We start from the raw sequence: 13,374 nt of genomic DNA on the forward strand, positions 1-13,374 counted from the left end.
TTCCCAACCTGGAGCTGGCAACCCTATGTAGAATTGAGGCCAAAGGGCAGTTATTTGCCAAAGAGTGCTTTGTTTGGAGATTTGAACCACTTCCCCCCTAACTTCAAATGCCTGTACTTCCTCTACCACAGGGGTGGGGAACCTTTTTCCTGCCAAGGGCCATTTGCACATTTATAACATCATTCGGGGGCCATACCAGGTGTGGATCTCCTGATGGGGGGGGTGGGAGGGGGAAGAAGCTAGGGTTGCCAGGTCTCCAGCCACCACCTGGAGGTTGGAAACACTAGGAGAGGCTATGCAGAGGCCCCCCCCACTCCACACATACACACACACCCTCCACAGACACACACTCTCTCACTGGCAATTGGGGGAAGCCTTGCTGGCTCCCCCCTTCCACACACACACTCCAGGTGGAACCTTCCCAGCTCCCCCCCCTTCCAAACACACACAGACACTCTCCGGGCCGCGCTAGCAGCCTGGCGATCAGGGGAAGCCTTGCCGGTTTCCCCCTCACACACACGCATGCCCCAGCTTCCCCCCCTCCACACACTCTCCAGGCTGTGCTAGCCAGCCTTGCTGGCTTCCCCCTCACACACATGCTTGTGAGCGCCAGCTGTGCGGTGGCAATGGAGGAGGCTTCCGCGGGAGAGTCCACAGGCCACACCAGATGACGACACGGGCCTTAAACAGCCTGCGGGCCGGAGGTTCCTCACCCCTGCTCTACCAGATCCAGAGTTCCCAAAGTACAACAGGATTGAATACTTGATGTAACTTGGGCACCAGATCTGGCACCTATATCAGAGGAAAGAAGGCTGGTGTGGCAGCTCTGAGGTTATGCAATCTTGTTTATTGGTCTTTTTACCACAGATCTTCTGTGTGTGTCTGGGGAAGTCACATAATCTTCTGGAGTTCTTGTATGGTTATTCCTTCCCCCACATTATGCAGGGAGCAGCTGATGCAATATGCAAAGCTAAATGCTCTTCGATACTATCAAAACAGGGTTTTCACTACTGAGTGGCTTCCCGTGACGAATTCTGCATATCAGACAGAGCAGTGAAGCAAGGAATGTACATCACAAAGCACTCCTGGTTTATTCATCGTCTCAGCTGTCTTTGAGCTTTCATTATTGATGATTGCATTGCAGAGTGTGCCTTTTGAACATACCACAGGATCTTTCCGTGAAAGAAAGGCAGCACTGAGAGCCCAGATGCCTTCTTTCCCACTCATGTGAAAGAGGTTGCTGAGGAATAGAATCAGGTATCTAATTCCAAACCAAGCCACAGAGTGGGGATCAATAGATCTGCAAAATGGAGCTAGGGACGGATAATCAGAGCCACGGCCACTGTAACGTCTAGTTTGGCCCTAAGTCAACACGATAAGAGGAAAAGGAACATAATTGTTAAAACATTTGGGAAATTAACAGCCTACTTTCTTAGATATACAAGATATGATGGCATTTCTTGTCCTATGGACATAAGAAAGGCCATGCTGGATCAGACCAAGGTCCATCAAGTCCAGCAGTCTGTTCACACAGTGGCCAATCAGGTGCCTCTAGGAAGCCCACAAACAAGACGACTGCAGCAGCACCATCCTGCCTGTGTTCCACAGCACCTAATATAATAGGCATGCTGCTCTGATCCTGGAGAGGATAGGTATGCATCATGACTAGTATCCATTTTTATTAGTAGCCATGGATCCCCCTCTCCTCCAGGAACATGTCCACTCCCCTCTTAAAGCCTTCCAAGTTGGCAGCCATCACCACATCCTAGGGCAGGAAGTTCCACGATTTAACTATGCGTTGTGTGAAAAAATACTTCCTTTTATCTGTTTTGAATCTCTCACCCTCCAGCTTCAGCAGTTAGGGCTTCTTCCCCATGGACATTTTGTTTTGCCTTGGCTCTCAAATGGGTGCATTTCCCCCTCAGGCCATCCACAAAGCACCAGCCTCCATTCATCCACTTTTAAGGGTTCCTTCTGCTTTGCTCCAGTGTTTCCCAAACCTGCTTCGGCATAATCTGTTCTGGTACACCACATGGACCTTCCCCCACATTGGTGCGATTTTGCTGCTAGCATCTCTAACAGCTGCCACCAGCAATGAAGGCTATTTTAAGCATCAATACTTGCTATAGCATAACATTATAGCAATGGGGGGGGGGGGGATGGCAGCCATGTGGGGATAACTGAGGACGCTACATAGATTCCTCCCATGTGGAAGCTCCATTGTTGCCACTATGAATGATGCAATGACTACACAATGGGGAGCCATGGCTGTGCGGAAGCAATCAGGGAAAGGCATTGAAATTGCATTGTTTGCACCATTCAGTAGAGAAGTAATGGTTTCAACCTATGTAGCCTCACATGCAACGTTCACTTTTTTTCCACGTCGTTATCATCACATCAGACATTTTCAAATTTATTTTCTATAATCTTCCACGGTAGCATAGAGATCCCCTCGGCACACTTTCAGCGTCGATTTCCCACAAATAAATTAATCTGCCCATTAGAACTTCAGCCATTGTTTACCCTGCGGTCCCTTCAGCTACCCCAGTTGCACGATTCAGATGGCCAGGAGGTCTTCAGGCATGAGTTTTCACTTGCACCATTCTACACCAAGGCTCAGTTTTGCATGTCATGTTTTACTTTAGCCAGATTGGTGTAGTGGTTCAGTTCAGTTCAGATACCTTTATTGGCATATCCAACATTCATCCAAGTACAGTAAGGACATAACATAACTTATTAAAAGGAAGAGCGAATTGCCATCATACCAACAAAAAAATTAGCCACAATTTCTATGATTTTAGGGTCCTGGTTATTAAGAACGGTGAGAACCTTTGAACAGTTAGAAAATCCCTCCAACTGAATCAGACTAGTATTTAAGAGTTTTAATCATAATCTGTGATACAGAGGGCACCGAAGAACATGTTGAATAGTTTCCGTCTCTTCCATAGAGCAAGGACACAGTCTATCGAGAAGGGGGACACAGGTGTAGTGGTTAGGAGTGGCGGACTCTCATCTGGAGAACCAAGTTTGATTCCCCACTCCTACACATGAAGCCAGCTGGGTGACCTTGAGCTAGTCACAGTTCTCTCCAAACTCTGTCAGTCCCACCTACCTCACAAGGTGTCTGTTGTGGGGAGGGGAAGGGAACGAGATTGTAAACTGGTCTGATTCTCCGGAAAAGGTTGAGAAAGTCAGCATATAAAAAAACCTCTTCTTCTTCACTGTGTCATCACTGGTAGTTAGGCTGAGACCTAGTACCCACTGCCACTGACCAGGGGGAAGAGCTCAAGTGCCAGGGGAAGAAGCAGAATAAAGAGTTCGCAGCTTGCAGACCTACTTGTCAACAATCAGGGGAGTGAGATGAGGACAGCCACATTGACCTGTTGAGAACTAGAGCTCTGGTAGAATCCTACCCTTGAGTAGTGCTGTATGTTAGAGAGGATGGAAGGTCCCCTAACCTCCTCCAATTTAACTATTATTTTACACCAGTTGCTTTGATGATTTTTCTGCATTGAAAGACAGGGTAAAAAAAAAAGCAAAATCAAACAAATAAGGTTTGCTGTATTATAACTACATAGATGTACTATCCTTAATACATGGCATATTTTGGTCTTAGTCACACCCACTGCCAAAGGATCCAGTGTGATGCACGGAAAGGTTCTAGCACGACAGTGGTAAAACACAGCAGACAAATACATCATGCTCATTAATGCAAGCATGACAACAATGAAAGCATCCTGAACATGCTGCAATGCAGAGTAATCAAAAGCCCAGTGGCTTTTAGGGTGGCCACTGGCGCAGAGTGGTAAGCTGCAGTATTGCAGTCCCAAGATCTGCTCATGACCTGAGTTCGATCCCGACAGAAGTCGGTTTCAGGTAGCCAGCACAAGGTTGACTCAGCCTTCCATCCTTCCGAGGTCGGTCAAGTGAGTACCCAACTTGCTGGGGGTAAAGTGAAGATGACTGGGGAAGGCACTGGCAAACCACCCCATAAACAAAGTCTGCCTAGTAAACGTCGGGATGTGACCTCACCCCGTGGGTCAGGAATGACCTGGTGCTTGCACAGAGGACCTTTACCTTTACTGTAGCCATTTCTGCCCATTCTGTAGCTATTTAATGGGGGGGCGTGTCTTGTGGACATGCAAGCTGACGTACCAGGGCCATGCAACTGGTTGCAGGAATGCAGTTATGAGTTGGTCAGTACAGCCCTACAGTGGCAGAGGTTCAACATCTTATAATTCCAAGTTGTAAATACGTTTTGGATCTGTGTTGTCAAAAACCAAGAGAAGAATTCTCCAGTAAGGGAACTGAAGTCAAGAACTCCCAAACGCACCCTCAAATTCAGCAAACATTGGACGGCTTGCAGCAAGGATAAACCCCCATAGTTGCTGATTTTCCCCCCTACCTATCAGTTTTCCCGCTGCACTATACTGGCACCTGCTGGCCCTGCTTATTTACTGCATCCATGTTTCCTTAGACCAGGGGTGGGGAACCTTTTTTCTGCCAAGGGCCATTTGCATATTTATCACATCGTTCGGGGGCCATACCAGTGGTAGATGTCCCGGCACGGGTGGGGAGAGGCTAGGGAGGTTTTCGGGGAGGAAGAAAGAAAGAAAGAAAGAAAGAAAGAAAGAAAGAAAGAAAGAAAGAAAGAAAGAAAGAAAGAAAGAAAGAAAGAAAGAAAGAAAGAAAGAAAGAAAGAAAGAAAGAAAGAAAGAAAGAAAGGTGATAGATAGGTGATAGATAAGTGATAGATAAGTGATAGATAGGTGATAGATAGGTGATAGATAGGTGATAGGTGATAGATGGATGATAGATAGATGGATAGATGATAGATAGATAGATGATAGATAGATGATATAGATAGATAGAGGGGGGAGAAAGAAAAGGACAGAGAGAAAAAGAAAAGGATGGAGGGAGACAGACAAAGAAAGAGACAGAAAAAGAGGGAGAAAGAGAGGGAGAGAAAGGAGAGAGTGTGACAGAAAAAGAGGAAGAGATAAAAGCCTCCCCCCTCCACTCACTGATTAACATGTTCAGGGGCCCTCGGGAGCTCCAGGGCCCTCCCCGAAACTGTTCCTGAAGCCGCCCTGCTGCGCCATGTTTCTATGGCAGGGCCCTGGAGCTCCCGAGGGCCACTGAAAATGTCCTCGCGGGCCATTTCCGGCCCCCGGGCCTGACGTTCCCCATCCCTGCAGTAGAAGAACCCAAATACATGAATGGGAAGCTTAACTGTAAATTGTTCCTAGGATAGATATTTTCACAGCGCAGAAAGCAAGTAAACAACAGTCAAAGCATCCTCAAGTATCCAGGCAATCATTTTAATATTTACTTTGGCGTCTCCAGGGGAAGTAATTCACCAACGCTCAGCAAACGGCAATTCAGAATCATCCACTCTTACAGAAAGTGAAGAAGTGCTTTCAAGGATCCTCCTTAGCATGGATTCAAATTAGGAACGGCGGAGAAGGAGCACAACACATTACTGAGACATCCAGAGGGCAGAAAGGCCGCAAGCAGCACAAACCGTAGGAAGGGAGGCAAAATGAAGGAGATGAGCTTTGAGTTGGGAGAAACTGGGCAAGATCCACAGCTGCCTGTTCCCACGCACTCACCGCTATACCCCAAACTTGGTGGAATACCTCAGAAATACCTCCTGTACTTTTACCATTCTGCAGAATGCATAAAATGGATTTATTCATGAGGGAATTTTTTGTCATAAGGAATAAGATTAAACAACCCGTGTTAGGTGAAAAGTCGTCAGCTTCCATCACTGTGTTCCTTGCATGCACTATCATTTATTGCATCGTTCACTAGTGTTGCAACTCAGCTCTGTTGCATTCCTTGCATGCGTGATACAAGAGCAAGACTCTGAAGAGGCAGCATAGAATAGAAATATTCTAATTAAATAGACATAGTTTCAGTACATTGCTCTCCAATTGTGCAACCCAGTTTTATCGACTGCTGGCTCGTGTTTCCTATTGTCCTTATTGTTTTAAAATTGTATTAATCTGCCTCGAGTCTTAGTAAGCACCTCAGACTATAAATGAAGTAAATAAAAAATACTTTCCAATAGTGTAGAGTTCTGCGCTTACCAACACAATGCACTAATAAGACTTCTGCTCAGCCGTGCAGAGGGGTTTAAATGAAAACGTGTGCAAGACAGCAAATCCACAGCAATCCTGCCGCGTCAAAAAGGTTGCGCGAGTGGATCTGCCCCTTGGAAAATCAGGTTCTGGTGGAGTTTCAGCTCTCTGCTTGCACCAGCTTCATTTCACTAACTTGCCCTCCTTTGAGACATTTTGCTTGCTCAGTCAGAGCTCCAAAACAAAACGTTGCAGTGCCCCCATCTCCATGCTGAAGACATGGCACTGCAAGGAAGCCGCTCGTAGGCCAGGCTTGGCAGCTAAGACCTGTGCTGCGATAACTGGGAAAGACAAAGACTCCCAAGGGTAGCCTAGCAGTGGCATTCCAGACTCTTTAGATCCAAATAGATCCAAATAGCCTGCAATTTGGCAACTTCCTTACAAGCTGGATTAAGGAGCAGGAAAGCCGCTGCCAGAGGCATAGCAGCCATCTTGCCACACAGCAGGCTAAGAGGAGCACAAATTACCTTTTACCTTTACCTTTTATCCCTTAGAAGCTCCTTGATCAATTGATCTTGAGCAGCATATATCTAGTGTTGGAGGGATATAAGGACTGAAACAAATCTTGCCACTGACAATGTAGCCTTGGGGTCCCTATCGCTTAGTAAAAAAGGCATTATGTCAGTCACAGAGGCATTGGATTTGTATATTAAAAGGGGGGAATATAGTGCGATCGAAGTTCCTCGTAAAAGCGGAGAGAAGCACAAATTATAGCTCCTTGGTATTGCCCTCTCCGCTATTACTCGCTCTTAACAAAAGCAAAACGCCCTCTCTAACCACTTCAAGTAGTTGAACCCAGCCAAAACATGGAGGGTGGTTGTTTTCCTAAATCCCCCCTCCATAAACGTACAGCAGAGTTTGAAGGAGATAGTGTGAAAGCCAAGGGGAAGTTCTGGAACCCGGAGAAGGAGCCCAACAGTGTGTTGCTGAAGCAACCTGGCTTAGGCTCCCTCCACTCAGGTCAAGAGCTTCATTTGTCCTCAAATGACATTGCCAAGGAGCCCAGTTAGATTAATACTTGAATTATAATATCTGAACAGCAAACACTCGGCTAAGCTAAATGGGTGGGGTTTTTTTATTAAGTAGGTAACTTAACACTTCAGTAGGTAAAAGCACCGTTTCTAACAGTCTCTTAAAATCCCAGCAAGAGGTCACAGTTCACACAGAGCACTCGAAACTAGGATGGCTGCGATAGGGAATGATCTTGGAACTACCCTTCATATAGTGCATAGAGCCCCGTGGCGCAGAGTGGTAAGCTGCAGTACTGCAGTCAAAAGCTCTGCTCATGACCGGAGTTCGATCCTGACGGAAGTCAGTTTCAGGTATCTGGAATCAAGGCTCAAGGTCAACTCAGCCTTCCATCCTTCCGAGGTCGGTAAAATGAGTCCCCAGCTTGCTGGGGGTAAAGGGAAGATGACTGGGGAAGGCACTGGCAAACCACCCCATAAACATAGTCTGCCTAGTAACTGTCGGGATGTGATGTTACCCCATGGGTCAGTAATGACCTGGTGTTTGCACAGGGGACTACCTTTCCCTTTTTTCATAAAGTGCAGATTCCAATATAGCAGAATATCAATAATCAGACTTGGTGACTGCCTGACACAAAGAGGAAGCTTGCTGGGACAAATCTCTGAATACGGCTTAAGAGAGACATGAAGAAAAAAAGCAAGATGATGAAGCCAAATACTTTCTCTCAAATTAGCATTAGTGGACTGAATGCAACTCGAGAATTATGAATTGTGTTAGGAATGTTGATGCAGTATTTTATTTGAGCTTCCATGCCCCACACCCCCCCATTTATTTTAAGTCTTGAAAGACAGCAAAGATGTAGACCAATAAAAATTCTGAGAAAACAGTATCTGCCCCATTGCCGGTGCTTCTTTTGGCCCCAACCTCTCCCAGCAATTGCAAGAGTATTTGTAGATGCCTACTTTAAAATAAATAAATAAATAAATAACCCCTACAAATCTTGACAGTTATAGGAAATTGTCATGACTTCATCACAGGGAAAGTTGGAATTTTCTCCACAAAGTCTTGTCAGCTACAAGAAGTTACGTTTTATGATCATTTATGAATACTCAATACAACGAACAGTACTTGGAAACAAAAAAAGAACAAAGAAAATCCAACCCCCACAACCATTTCTTAATGCAGGATTTGGATGGTTCTGAAACTGAACATATCCAGCTCTGCTTATTCTATGAACACACCTTATTGAGTAACCCCCTTACTGTAAAACAAGTGACATCCCACTGAATCCGGTGGCATTTATTTCACAGTAAATGTTAACTGCAGCACTTCAAGAACATCAGTTTTGGGTGGTGGCTGTTTTAGTCCTTAAAGTTGTGATGTACCATAGGCAGGAGGGCAGAACAGGACTTCCAGTGATGAGGCCGTGCCCTCTTTGACCCTCCCCATGGGTAGCTTAATTAGGCAACCTTGGCAAATATATACATATCCACATAATTTATATAAGATTGCTTTTAGAAAAGCAAACAAAAAAAAATCTGCAGAGCACACAGAGTCCAGACTGTGAAGATTGTGAATTAGACAGTCCCTTTCTTGAGAGGGTTTTTGAACAGGTCGGGGTAGAGAAGCACAAACAAGATTTCACACTGACAAGTTCTGGTCAGGCTAGTCAGCCTTTTAAGAGACAAACTGTGTGTGTGTGTTAAGTGCCATCAAGTCGCTTCCGACTCATGGCGACCCTATGAAGCAAAGTCCTCTAAAATGTCCTGTCTTTGTCAGCCTTGCTCAGGTCTTACAAATTGAGGGCTGTGGCTTCCTCTATAGAGTCCATCCATCTCTTGTTGGGTCTTCCTCTTTTCCTGCTGCCCTCAACTTTTCCTAGCATGACTGTCTTTTCCAGTGACTCTTGCCTTCTCGTAATGTGACCAAATTACAATAGCCTCAGTTGAGTCATTTTAGCTTCTAGGGTCAGTTCAGGCTTGATTTGATCTATAACCCACTGATTTGTTTTTTTTGGGGGGGGCAGTCCATGGTACCCATAACACTCTCCTCCAACACCACATTTCAAAGGAAACAAATTATCAAAGACAAATTACCAAGCAACAAAGAAATGGAGTAGAAATATTTATTAAAATCAAAAGCACAAATCATGAACAAGGCTTGTTATAAAAAAAGGTACACAGAAGTGCATTACCCCTCAGTGTTTAGGCACTGGGATTTGCAGCAGTTTTGCATTGCATTGAGCCGCTTGGCTGCCGGAAGGACCCAGAACTCCCAGCTGGGCACGTACAGAAAGGTGCAGTCTTCAAGAACCACCATCCCAAGGCCCCAGCAGGCTTTAACAAACCCCTCCGAAAACCACCTCTTCCTAAAATGCAACATTCATGGATTCTACAGTCCCATATGCTTGAGCAATAATGTCAGGTCACACTCTCTCTTGCTGGGAAAAAAAAGAAAAGAGACCCTCCTTTCAACTGTGCTTTCAATTTTAATAAAAGACAAAAGACAAAGGCCAATCACAGCCTGAGTGTGTTCGTAACTCTTTTTGCAAATAGTAAAGGCCTACGGGAAGAGGGAACAACACAGGAATCTAGGTTTCTTTCTTTTTAACCGGGAGGTTTCAAGGCATTTCGAAACTATCAATATTATATGCTGTTCTAAGTATTCCCCATGAGTTAGAAAAAGAGCAAGATCTTTCTTTCCCGTAAGATTTCAGTTGATGTCAGAAGGCTCTTCTGTAGGTGCTTCTGGACATCAGTGCTCACAGCCAAGGCATCTGGAATATCATACATTGGGCTCTTCTCGCGTTGGGCCTCTGGAATCATGAGCACACTTACAAGGTTATGCCAAAATTCATTTCATCAGCAGAATATTTGGTGAGCCTTCCCTGTTTCACTGTCTTGGAAGTTCTGGTCAATGGGCAAAGGTCATCATCCCAACAGCAGACGGCCCTCCAGAGCACTATGAATTTGGTTCCTCTACTATGCAAGACCTACTTGCATGTCAAACCCCCACCTCCCGTACATACCTGTAACACACTGTTCCTTTATCCCTTTATCCTAGTTTGCCTTATGTATTTTCTGGGCTTCCCCCTTGGAATACAGAAGGCTTAGACCGAACAACTGAGAAAACAATTTGTTGTTACCTGGCATCAAGGATCTTCAGATCCAGAGCTGGGTACTTTGTACATAGATGAGAGCACAAACAGAATTCCCCCCCACCCCGCCACCATGTTTTACCAAAGGAGGCTTATATAAAAAAAAATGGTAAGATGTAAGAGAGATGAAGCAAATAACCTGGGAGGGGAGGGGGAAGAAGATCAGACCCACCTACATGCTGCATGTGGTGGGGATGAGGAAGGTGACGGGCACAGGCAGATTTTTTGATACAAAAGTGAAAAACTAAGAAAAGAATGGCTACTCTGTACAGTCTGTGGGGAGCAGCAGAACAACTATTTGCCATAAGTATGTAGAAAGGGACAGAGGAAACCCTAGTGCAGGCCTATGGCGCTTGTGTCCTATCAAGCCAAAAGCCATGTCCCTGCCATGTGCTGTAGCCTGCCAGGTACTCAGCCCCTACTTCACCCCCACCCCGAAGCAGGCAGCAAAAATCTAAAGTTTGCCAAGAGGCTGGGTCTCCACAGAACTGATAACCTTACAGGATAATTCAATGAACACCATTAAATATGAAACATTTATTTTGAACCATTCCTGACGGATGAGTTTCAGCTTCCCTGACAACTATGGGGCCTCAAACTGAATTTCCGAGAGAGTGCCCACATTCGTGAGGAATGAACATCAGACAGGACAGGAGGCCTTATGCACAGAAGTATAAGTGATCATGGACCTCTACTGCATGTTCTCCGAAACAGGAAAGTATGGTCCAACCAGGATAAAGTTGCAAAGGAACAGGACATCTTAAGAAACATTCTAGAAGTAGTGGAGGTGTGAGTCGAGAACACAGCCCTTAAACAGTTGCTTCAAGTAAGATCAGTTGCAGCCGCTCAACCTATGTTATATTGAGAACTGAGACAGATATTCACCTCCTTATGCTATGACTACAGAGGCCTTGCTATGGGAGGACGATCCTTGGCCATCGGTTGCTTTGGCTTTGCTGCAGGGGGGGGTCTCAGTCCCAGGGAGAAAATACCATACTGTAAGTTCCCTGATGTACCTTCGTTTTTACACAACCATCCCCTGGCCAGCCACATTTTGATCCAAGGACCAATGCTGTATTTGACAACAACAGAAGGCCAGCTAGGGGGCCTCGTTCCCATTTTCCCTTGCAGCCAAGACATTTCCGTGACATTTACAATGCCCAAGACTCGATACCACAGCAGGTAACAGTTGCCTGATTCTGCCATCTTACTCTGCCAGGCCAACACAGCTTCTTTCTCCTCACAAAAGTAGGCCAAACAGATAAGGCTGTTCCATGGACCTGTCACCTATAAAGACTTAACCCTCCCCCACTTCCCGGTACAACTTGTCAGGTTCTAAAGTTTCACACTCACAGCTACCATTTTTTGTAAAGCAAGAGATGCCCCTCCTAAGGAACAGCACACTTTGGTGAGTTTTAGTTAACTGAAATAGGTAGTAATTCTGACAGGAAGGCACCCAAGGAACAGCACCTCTTGCCGTGCTGTCCATATGTTAGGTACAACCCTTTGACCACCCACTTGGCAATATTTACATTTTTAAGGTTATGGTAAATCCCTATTCATCCTTGGTTTCTCAGGATCAAAGCTCCTCAGTAAAGTGGGTAAGCCAATAAGAGAGCCATGCCTTCCACAGCTTCGTTTGTCAGGCTCTCTCTCACTCTCAACATCTCCCCAATTTTTTTCTCTATTAATCAAACCTCCTCTTCATTTACTATTAATAAATAGCACTTCAACTCAACAGTCTTCACCAGTCATACTTCATCGCATAGACGGGTCCACCCAGCAATCTCTTCTCATCAGACTTAACAGCTAAACTACAACACACTGGCTACCTACCGACTTCCTAAATGCAGCTCTCCATTCTCCATAGCTAGGTTAGCTACTCTAACAGAATACAATATGGCCTCATTCCACGTACCTGGATATGCCTAATTCCACTTTATGCAGTCTTCCTCCGCAGATACTTTCCTTACCTTCCAGGAGCACTGGGTGGAGCCACATAAATAAATAATAAATAATATGGATTTATGACATCTGACTATCCCTCAGTGCTTCGCACAGGGAACAGCATGAAGATGGATGTCAACTTTCTTGCCTTTACTTCATAGGGAAGGCAGTCCCAGAACAACAAGAAGTTCATTGCTCCATGCCATACAATATTTGCTGGAGCAAAAAGAAAAGAAAAAAGAAAACGAAAGAGTCCTTCTCCTTCATGGAGACTTCCACCGAGACTCTCTGCCTCTCTTGCTTGAAGAAATGCTCCTTGCCGTTTTTATTCCCTAGCCCCATTCCTCAAACACTGCCCCATCTACTTTTCCAGCCTCAGAGACAGGACAGTTGAAATGCATCGGCCACTTGGCCAATTACTTCTAACAGTGCCCCCCCCTTCAAGAAATGCACATCATCCATCCTGAAATAATTTTTTTTTAAAAAAAGATGCCTTTTAAGGAAATGGGGGGGGGGATCTAAAATAAATAAATTAAGCTATACATAACTCTCCTTAAAGCTTTAGAATGAGCAGAACTTCCAGAAACAAGCGTTTCTTGCTCTGAGCGAATATCCAGAAGCAGCCTCCCTTTCCCTCCTATGGCTGCCATTCTAGGATATCTTCTAGGATATCTTTTATTCGTCTTTGTTCTTTTTCCAGCAGAAGTTAAAAATCTTTCTAGCACATCTGATCGCCCATTTTATTTAGTTAGCATGATCAGCTTGGACTCCCCAACCCACTCTCCAAAAAAGGTTCCTTTCAGAACTACCCAACCCTGTCCCACACGCTTGGCTTTCTTCCCTCAGCATGGCCATTTTTATTTTGTTACGAGTCCCAATCTCAATTCCACTCCTTGCCAGCCAAAGAATATGCCACCATTTCCCCTCCCATCCCTGCCCCCAACTTCCAAGCATATAATGCCTCAGCACCAGCGTGGTGTCAAAGTTATAGTCAATTTGTTATCCGGAGTACCAGTCCTGCCTTATTCTTGACAGAAAACCGCCCTCTCACAGCAATACCCAACATGCACTGCTGCCCTGAAATCCATGGAGCCTTTGCTGGGAGCGAGGAAAGGACGACTTTCTCCTTTCCCTGAAGGAAAAGAAATAACTCATACT

Source organism: Euleptes europaea, chromosome 2 (genome assembly GCF_029931775.1).
Source record: "Euleptes europaea isolate rEulEur1 chromosome 2, rEulEur1.hap1, whole genome shotgun sequence".
Lineage (NCBI taxonomy): Eukaryota > Metazoa > Chordata > Lepidosauria > Squamata > Sphaerodactylidae > Euleptes > Euleptes europaea.